Below are 10,633 nucleotides of genomic sequence, written 5' to 3'. Positions count from 1 at the left end.
CGTAACCTGCAGCCAACCATGCTGAGGTTAGTCTGTTTATTCTAGCAGACAAGCATAACTTATTATTTAACATGGTTAGGCATTCATCTCATTCATCTCATGAAAAGGCAAACTGGTTTTCAAGGTCAGCTTAACAATACATGGCCAATAAACAGAAGTTCAGTAAACAGCCTGATTACTGCAGGAAAATGTTTCATAAAAACAACCTCCTCAGTGCAATTGTGTAAAAAATCAATATACAAAGGTAGAAATATTTTGGTTTGCTCAATAACCCAATAGGTAAATGCACTGACGGCACAGTCTGAGTTATACATAGCCAAGGGGGAGTCCGACAAGTGACAGGCATGCAAGACAGTAATTGAGATGGGGAAAGGTCACTTGGAAAATTACTTTAAATTAAATCATTAGATAGGGACACAGGGTCAAAGTAGCAAAAGGCAAATTTAGCACTGATTTTCAGGTTGGCAGGCTGTAACTAGTGGGGTACCGCAAGGATCAGTGCTTGGGCCCCAGCTGTTCTCAATCTATATCAATGATTTGGATGTAGGTTAAATGTAATATTTCCAAGTTTGCAGATGTAACAAAATTAGGTGGAACTGTGAGTTGTGAGGAGGATGCAAAGACGCTTCAAGGGAATTTGAGAGGTTAAGTGAGTGGGCAGAAATTTGGCAGATAGAATACAATGTGGAGAAATGTGAGATTGTCCACGTTGGTAGGAAAAACAGAAATACAGAGTATTTCTTAAATGGTGAGAGGCTGGGAAGTGTTGAACTTCAAAGAGAATTGGGTGTCCTTGTTCATGAGTCACTGAAAGCTAACATGCAAGTACATCGAGCAATTAAGAAGGCAAATGGTATGCTGGCCTTCATTAAAAGAGGATTTGAGTACAGGAGTAAAGATGTCTTACTGTAATTATATAGAGCCTTGGTGAGACCGCACCTGGAGTATTGTGTGCAGTTTTGGTCTCCTTACCTAAGATATACTTGCCATAGAGGGAGTGCAACAAAGATTCACCAAACCAATTCCTGGGATGGAGAGATTGTCCTATGAGGAAAGATTAAATAGTCTGGGCCTATATTCTCTGGAGTTTAGAAGAATGAGAGGTGATCTCATTCAAACATAGCAAATTCTAACAGGGTTTGACAGGGTCGATGTGGATAGGATGTTTCTACCCGGCTGGAGAGTCTAGAACCAGGGGACACAGTCTCAGGATAAGTGACAGGTCATTTAGGACTGAGATGAGGAGGAATTTCTTCACTCAGAGGGTGGTGAATCTTTGGAATTCTCTTCCCAGAAGCTGTGGAGGCTCTGTTTTTGAGCATGTTCAAGACCGTTCATGTTCATGCCAAAGACTTGCAGGTTGATAGGTTAATTGGCCATTATAAATTGCCCCTAGTATAGGTAGGTGGTAGGAAAATATAGGGACAGGTGGGGATGTGGTAGGAATATGGAATTAGTGTAGGATTAGTATAAATGGGTGGTTGATGGTCGGCACAGACTCGGTGGGCCGAAGGGCCTGTTTCAGTGCTGTATCTCTAAACTAAACTAAACCAAGATTGATAGATCTCTACATATTAAAAACATCAAGGGATGGGAGGAGAGTGCAGGAAAATGGTGTTGAAGTAAATGATCAGCTATGATCTCAGTGAATGGCGGAGCAGGCTCGAAGGGCGTACTCTGTTGTGTGATTGCCTTTAAGAGTGATGTCCTTTTAAGAACTTAGTATGCTAATGAGCAAATGCCAGGATGTAGCCATGTAACTACAAGCAAGGCTCACTCTGCTACTGTAACACCTAAAGGCAGGTATTGTAAATAGCTCTATACTATAGAATAGTTTAGCTGTAATAAACCTGTTTGAAATCTTCAACCCACTGGACTCCACGCATCGCATGTATGTTACACAAGACAACACAAAAAGCCTCTTATGCTCTTATGTTATCAGGCAGTTCCTCATCAGATACCAGATCGATCGACGCATGGAGTGGACGTCCAGAGTTGAGGTGAAGCCTGGAATCATTTAAAAACCAGTGGTACAATTGTCTGTGTGATGTTCTCGGGACTGGAGCCAGGTTTAGCTGAGTTTAGTAAGAAATATAAGGCAGATACTGAGACAAAGGCAGCACGCTGTTGAACGTACTGGAGTCTTCTTTATTCTGTTTTACTTTTGGTTCCCTCAGCTGGCTCATGTGTGCACAGTAACCTCAAGTAAACAATATGTACAATGCAATTCTCAAAAAATTATGAATGGGTTTCGATAGGATAGACGTAGAGAGGATCAAGTGATGGATGAGCAAAAATGTCCTCCAGTTAAAAATTGGGAAGACGGAAACCATTGTCTTTGGCCACAAACTTTATTTCCTACCCATCAATTCCACCCCCTCTTTGGCTACTGTCTGAGGCTGAGCCAGACCCTTCATCCCCTCAGTGTCCTGTTTGATCCTGAGCTGAGCTTCCGACCCCATGTCCTCTCCGTCACCAAGACTACCTAATTACACCTGATGTTGTAACATCATCTGTGTCTGCCCACCTCAACCCTTGTCCACGCTTTTGTTACCTCTAAATTCGACAATTCCAACGCTCTCTTGGCCAGCCTCATCTTTCATCCTTTGCAAACTTGAGTTCATCCAAAACACTGCTACCCATTTCCTAAGCTGAGTCAGGTCCTGTACACCCATTGCTTACTGACCGACAAATTTCTCATATGTGTTCGAATCCCTCAATGGCCTTGCCCCTCCTTCTTTCTGTAACCTCCTACATAGAGTCATAGAGAGATACAGCACTGAAACAGGCCCTTCGGCCCACCAAGTCTGTGCCGCCCGTCAACCACCATTTATAACCAATCCTACATTAATCCCATATTCCCTACCACATCCCCACAATTCTCCTACCACCTACCTACACTAGGGGCAATTTACAATGGCCAATTTACCTATCAACCTGCAAGTGGGCGGCACAGTGGCGCAGTGGTTAGCACCGCAGCCTCACAGCTCCAGCGACCTGGGTTCAATTCTGGGTACTGCCTGTGTGGAGTTTGCAAGTTCTCCCTGTGTCTGCGTGGGTTTCCTCCGGGTGCTCCGGTTTCCTCCCACATGCCAAAGACTTGCAGGTTGATAGGTTAATTGGCCATTATAAATTGCCCCTCGTATAGGTAGGTGGTAGGGAAATATAGGGACAGGTGGGGATGTGGTAGGAATGTGGGATTAGTGTAGGATTAGTATAAATGGGTGGTTGATGGTCGGCACAGACTCGATGGGCCGAAGGGCCTGTTTCAGTGCTGTATCTCTAAACTAAACTAAACTAAACTAAACAAGTCTTTGGCTGTGGGAGGAAACTGGAGCACCCGGCGGAAACCCACAGTCACAGGGAGAACTTACAAACTCTGCACAGGCAGTACCCAGAACTGAACTCAGGTTGCTGGAGCTGTGAGACTGCGATACTAACCACTGCGCCACCATACAGCCCAACAACCTCTGAGAACTCTGCTTCTTTCAATTGTGACCTATTACATATCCCTGATTTTCATTGCTCCACCATTGGCAATCATGCCTTCAACTGCCTAAGCCCTAAGATCTGGAATATATTTAATGAGAAAGGTCAGGAAAAATGGATGGGTTCTGAGGAGGAAAAGGCTAACATTCCATACTCAAAGGTGTTGTGGAATTCTACTGCCAACCATCTCATTAAATTATAACATTCTACATCAAGTTCATGGCCACCTGTTGATAGCCTGACCCCATTCCCCAAGTAGAGCGTGAGATAGAACCAGACTCAGAGTCTTATCAGCTTGAGACTCAGGCATTAGGGAGAAGGATTTTCCTAAGTCAGAGCCAATCCTATTTGGCATCGCGACAGCGTTGAAGTTCAGTCAAAATCAACTGTGACGGTTCGGCATCAGCTATAACAGTGTCAGCCGTGGCTCTGAATCGGAAGTGCTGTCTTTCACATGAGTTGTTAAACTACGTCTGCATCTGCAGAGCAGATCTGAAGAGCAGGGGAGTTTCTCCCTGTTGCACTGGCCAATATTTATTGCTCAACAAACTTTACTAAACAGATTATCTGTTCATTATCGCATTCCTGTTTATGGAAACTTGCTGTGTGCAAATCTTCTGCCCTGTTTCCTACAACAGTGACTACACCTCTAAAGTACTTCATTGGCTGTAAAGCATCTTGGCACATCCTGAGGCTATGAAAGGCACTACAAAAAATGCCAGGTCTTTCTTTCTACCAGAGGGGCTCTGACTGGTAGCCTCGGCTCTCAATTTTCTTTTCATTCATGGGATGTGAGCATCGCTGGCTAAGATCTGGCTGTTCCAGATCTTAGGGCTTAGGCAGTTGAAGGCATGATCGCCAATGGTGGAGCGATGAAAATCAGGGATATGTAATAGGTCACAATTGAAAGAAGCAGAGTTCTCAGAGGTTGTTGGGCTGTAGGAGGTTACAGAGATATGGAGGGGCAAGGCCATTGAGGGATTCGAACACAAATGAGAAATTTAAAATCCAGGCATTGCCAGACTGGAAGCCAATGTCAGTCAGCAAGCAATGGGTGTAAAGGACATGTTGCCCATCCCGAATTGCCCTTGGGAAGGTGGTGGTGAGCCGCCTTCTTGAACCGCTGCAGTTTGTATGGCGTAGGTACGCCCACAGTGCTGTTAGGGAGTTAGTTCAATTAAAGCTACAGGTTTCAGTAAAAAGTGTTGACTAAAATTTATTTGTGCCCTAGTAGTTCTCTTACCCTGGAATCTTACAGTGCCAGACGCCGTTTAGCCTATCATGCTTACACTGTTTCTCTGAAGAGCTATCCATTTAATCCCATTTCCTGTGATTTTCCCAAATCCTCTTTTCCAATTTTTTCTTTTAATATTTATCCACGTCCTTTTTAAAAGCTATTATGGATTCTGAACAGCCTGATACTGCCAATCAATATCACTGCACTGTTACATTTCCTGATGTATGAGTGGGTCACTGCTGGCTGACAGGTCCTGTACATATTACAATGGTTTCATGGATGTATCCCTTAAAAGTTGGCAAATGTATCAGGCTTTCCACTGTAAGTTGCAGCTTGAATGTGAGCCTTGCTCAGGTACTCACAAGATACAATGAAAGAGCTGCAAGTTTGGCATGGATGAGCAGTAATTTGGGACAGGCAATTTTTTGTGACATGGAGTCTTCCACTAGCTACTTGATGCATGGAACTGTCAGGTAGTCTTACCTGGCCAGGTTCATTTCAACATATCCTCACCTGCATATTTTTGGGTCCTGTCCATACTCTACGCAGCTACATTCGGCAACGCATGATGCCCTGCCACCTTGGGACTGCTGCCACACTCATCTCATAGAACTGTGCATCCGTGTTTCCAGTTATCAAACGGGATGGGGGTCAGAACCTGTGCTGTTCCCCCTCTTGCCAACAGACTCAGTTTCATGGCCCAACATAGAGTTGCTTATGGTCTCCTACTTTCTTTGCCCTATGCACCTTTTGGACAGCTTGATAAAATAGGGAAAGGCTGAACAGGCTGCAGCTCTTATCTCTAAAGGGGAGGCGGTGGCATAGTGGTAATGTCACTGGACTAGTAACCCAGAGTCCCAGGCTAATGCTGCAATGGGTTCGAATCCCTCCATGGCAAATGGTGGAATTTGAATTCAATTAATAAATCTGGAATTAAAAGCTAGTCTAATGATGGCCATGAAACCATTGTCGATTGTTGTAAAAACCCATCTGGTTCACTAATGTCCTTTAGGGAAGGAACTCTGCTGTCCTTACCTGGTCTGGCCTACATGTGACTCCAGACCCACAACAATGTGGTTGACTCTTAACTGCCTCTGAAATGGCCTAGCAAGCCACTCAGTTGTATCAAACCGCTATAAAGTCTCAGAAAAGGAATGAAACTGGACGGACCACCCAGCATCGACCTAGGCACCGGAAATGACAAAGGCAAACCCAGCCCTGTTGACCCTGCAAAGTCCTCCTTACTAACATCTGGGGGCTTGTGCCAAAGTTGGGAGAGCTGTCCCACAGATTAGTCAAGCAACAGCCTGACATAGTCATAATCACGGAATCATACCTTACAATGTCCCAGACACCGCCATCACTATCCCTGGGTATATTCTGTCCCACCGGCAGGACAGACCCAGCAGAGGTGGCGGCACAGTGGTATACAGTAGGGAGGGAGTTACCCTGGGAGTTCTCAACATCGACTTCAGACCCCATGAAATCTCATGGCATCAGGTCAAACATGGGCAAGGAAACCTCCGCTGATTACCACCTACTGCCCTCCCTCAGCTAATGATTCAGTACTCCTCCATGTTGAACACCAGTTGGAGGAGGCACTGAGGGTAGTAAGGGCACAAAATGTATTCTAGGTGGGGGACTTCAATATCCATCACCAAGAGTGGCTCGGTAGCACCACTACTGACTGAGCTAGCTGAGTTCTGAAGGATATAGCTGCTAGACTGGATCTGCGGCAGGTGGTGAGAGAAAAACCTACTTGACCTCGTCCTCACCAACCTACCTGTCACAGATGCATCTGTCCATGATAGTATTGGTAGACGTGACCACCACAGTCCTTGTGGAGACAAAGTCCCATCTTCACATTGAGGATACCCACCATCGTGTTGTGTGGCACTAACCACCGTGCTAAATGGGATAGATTTCAAACAGACCTAGCAATGCAAAACTGGGCATCCATGAGGCGCTGTGGGCCATCAGCAGCAGCAGAATTGTATTCAACCACAATCTGTAACCTCATGGCCCGGCATATCCCCCACTCTACCATTGCCATCAAGCCAGGGGACCAACCTGGTTCAAAAAAAGAGTGCAGGAGGGCATGCCAGGAGCAGCACCAAGCATACCTAAAAATGAGGTGTCAACCTGGTGAAGCTACAACACAGGACTACTTGCATGCCAAACAGCGGAAGCAGCATGCAATAGACAGAGCTAAGTAATCCCACAACCAACAGATCAAAGTTCTGCCACATCCAGTCGTGAGCGGTGGTGGACAATTAAACAACTGACAGGAGGAGGCGGCTCCACAAATATCCCCATTGTCAACAATGGGGGAGCCCAGAACATCAGTGTAAAAGATAAGGCTGAATCATTTGCATCCATTTTCAGTCAGAAGTGCCGAGTGGATGATCCATCTCAGCCTCCTCCTAAGGTCCCCAGCATCATAAATGCCAGTCTTCAGCCAATACGATTCACTCTACGTGATATCAAGAAATGGTTGAAGGCACCGGATACTGCAAAGGCTATGGGCCCTGACAACATTTTGGCAATAGTACTGAAGACCTGTGCTCCAGACCTTGCCGCGCCCCTAGCCAAGCTGTTCCAGTACAGCTACAACACTGGCATCTACCCAGCCATGTGGAAAATTGCCCAGGTATGTCCTGTACACAAAAAGCAGGACAAATCCAACCTGGTCAATTACTGCCCTGTCAGTCTACTGCAAATCATCAGCAAAGTGATGGAAGGGGTTGTTGACAGTAGTATCAAGCAGCACTTGCACAGCAATAACCTGCTGACTGACGCTCAGTTTGGGTTCCACTAGGGTACTCAGCTCCTGACCTCATAGCCTTGGTTCAAACATGGACAAAAGAGCTGAACTCCACAGGTGAGGTGAGAGTGACTGCCCTTGACATGAAGGCAGCATTTGACAGAGTATGGCAGCAAGGAGCCCGAGCAAAACTGGAGTCAATGGGAATCAGGGGGAAAACTCTCTGCTGGTTGGAGTCACACCTAGCAAAGGAAGATGGTTGTGGCTGTTGGATGTCAATCATCTCAGTCCTAGGACATCACTGCAGGAGTTCCTCAGGGTAGCGTCCTAGGCGCAACCATCTTCAGCTGCTTCATTAATGACCTTCCTGCAATCATAACATCAGAAGTGGGGATGTTCGCAGATGATTGCACAATGTTCAGCACCATTTGTGACTCCTCAGATACTGAAACATTCCATATCCATATGCAGCAAGACCTGGACAGCATCTAGACTTGGGCTGATAAGTGGCAATAATATTTGCACCACACAAGTGCCAGGCAATGACCAGGCATTGAGAATCTAACCATCTGCCCTTGACTTTCAATGGCATTACCATTGCTGAATCCCTATCAATATCCTGGGAGTCACCATTGACTAGAAACTGAACTGGATCAGCCACATAAATCAAAGAGCAGGTTAGAAGATGGGAATTCTGTGGCAAGTAACTCACCTCCTGTCTCTCCAATGCCTGTCTACTATCTACAAGGCACAAATCAAGAGTGTGTTGGAATACGCTCCACTTGCCTGGATGGGCGCAGTGCCAACAACACTCAAGAAGCTCGATACCATCCAGGACAAAGCAGCCTGCTTGATTGGCACCCCATTCACCACCCTCAACATTCACTCCCTCCACCATCGACGCACAGTGGCAGTAGTGTGTACCATCTACAAGATGCACTGCAGCAACGCACCAAGGCTCCTCAGACAGCACCTTCCAAACCCGCAACCACTTCCACCTAGGACAAGGGCAGCTGACGCATGGGAACACCACCACCTGCAAGTTCCCCTCCAAGCCACACACCATCCAGACTTGGAACTATATTGCCATTCCTTCACTGTTGCTGGGTCAAAATCCTGGAACTCCCTTCCTAACAGCACTGTGGGTGTACCTACCCCACATGGACTGCAGCGGTTCAAGAAGGTGGCTCACCACCACCCTCTCAAGGGCAATTTGGAATGGGCGATAAATGCTGGCCTGGCCAGCGACACCCACGTCCCCCGAATGAATAAAAATAAAGGGAAGGCTGAGGGGTGACCGGATAGTGGTGTTTAAAATTATGAAGGGGTTTGATAGGGTAGATGTAGAGAGGTTTCCACTTTCCAAAGCTAGGGGCCATAAATATTACTTAGTTAATAATAAATTCAAGAGGGGATTGTCCTATGAGATTGAGGAGACTGGGTGTACATTCTCTAGACTTTAGAAGAATGAGAGGTGATCTCATTGAAGCATAAAAAATTTGTACAGGGCATGACAAGATAGAACCAGGGGACACAGTCTGAGAATAAGGGGGAGGCCATTTAGGACTGAGATGAAGAGGAATTTCTTCACTCATAGAATGGTGAATCTTTGGAATTCTCTACCCCAGAGGACTGTGGAAGCTCAGTTATTGAGTATATTCAAGACAGAGATCAATAGATTTCTAGATATTAAAGCTATCGAGGGATATGGGGATAGCGTGGGAAACTGGCATTGAGCTAGATCAGCCAGGATCTAGTTGAATGGCGGAGTAGGCTCAAGGGGCCGAATGGCCTACTCCTGCTCCTATTTCTTATGAATGTGGTATTCACTCCCACAGGGAGTGGTTGAGGCAAATAGCACAGATGCATTTAAAGGGAAACTGGATAAACACATGAGGGTAAAGGAATAGGATACAATGATGACGTGAGGTGAAGTAGGGTGGGAGGGGGCTTGTGTGGAGAACAAACACCGAATTAAACCATTTGGGCCGATGGTCAGTTTCTGTGCTGTATGTTCCATGTAATTTAGAAAGACAGGCTAGAAGATTTCTCCTCTGCTGCGTGGCTGCAGCCCATTAATTATTCCCAGCAACCCACAGGGCTGCACCCCAGAGCATCAATCCCTCCCTCCAGAGGTCAGGTAGAGGTTGTTTAAATTAGCAGTCATCATATGATATGGCTTGCTATCCCACCAAGCATAGCCAGCATCATGAGACCCAGTGGATGCTTCCTACAAAGTCAATGTGCAGCAGGCTTGGGGACAAAATGGCTTAGGTTGTGCACCAGGATTTTGGTTCCAATAAGGACTGGGCCAGTAGTAGTTTTTTAAAATATTTCAATGAAATGTTTCCAGGGGGCAGGTAGGCCGAGTGCTCTTGGGGAGTCTATAGATTTGGACAATACCCAACAGAAGTATTATCTCATAGGCACCTGGCAGCAGCGTTCACCACTAGTTGGCATGAGAGGTTAAACCCAGGCCCTCTCTCCCAGCTGTTGGGAACGTAAAAAATTCCCACCGAGCTAGCCAAACAGTAGGAGAGCTCTCTCCGGCATTCTGGGCTAAGATTTACCAATCAGCCAGCATCACCAAATACAGATTAACTGGGCATTTATCTCTGCTGTCTGCTGTGTGTAATCAGCTACTGCATTTGCCTACAGGACAACAGTGGCTGCACTTCAAAACTAATTCAGTGGCTGTGAAGTCTTCATGGTCACTCTGAGCATGTGAAGGGTAGACACATAGAATCTTTGAACCCAGGAGGAGGTCAGTCAGCCAGTCATACCTGTGCCAACTCTTTGAAAATGCTGTCCGAGTCCCACACCCAAGCTTTTTCCCCAAAACCCTGAAAATTAGTCATCTTCATGCGCATGTCCAATTGCTTCTTTCGGTACTGTTATAAATTTAAGTTCTTTCTTTCGTGTATGAGTGCCGTTGAAGTTGAGCCCAGCACCTCACCAATCACAGCTAGTGGAATGTGTTCATTTTATCAGATCCAGTTTACGAGGCAGGCACAAAGTAACAGGGCTGCAGATCTCAGTGGACAAGGATTACTTGCATTCTCATTTGATGTTAGAAAGAGTCTCAAAAAACACGCAGCAACAAAAGGAAATCATTTGCACAGCTCTCAGAATAAAAGCAGCTC

The sequence above is a fragment of the Heterodontus francisci genome, chromosome 32 (assembly GCF_036365525.1).
Source record: "Heterodontus francisci isolate sHetFra1 chromosome 32, sHetFra1.hap1, whole genome shotgun sequence".
Lineage (NCBI taxonomy): Eukaryota > Metazoa > Chordata > Chondrichthyes > Heterodontiformes > Heterodontidae > Heterodontus > Heterodontus francisci.
Note: the sequence above shows the minus strand (reverse complement) of the source record.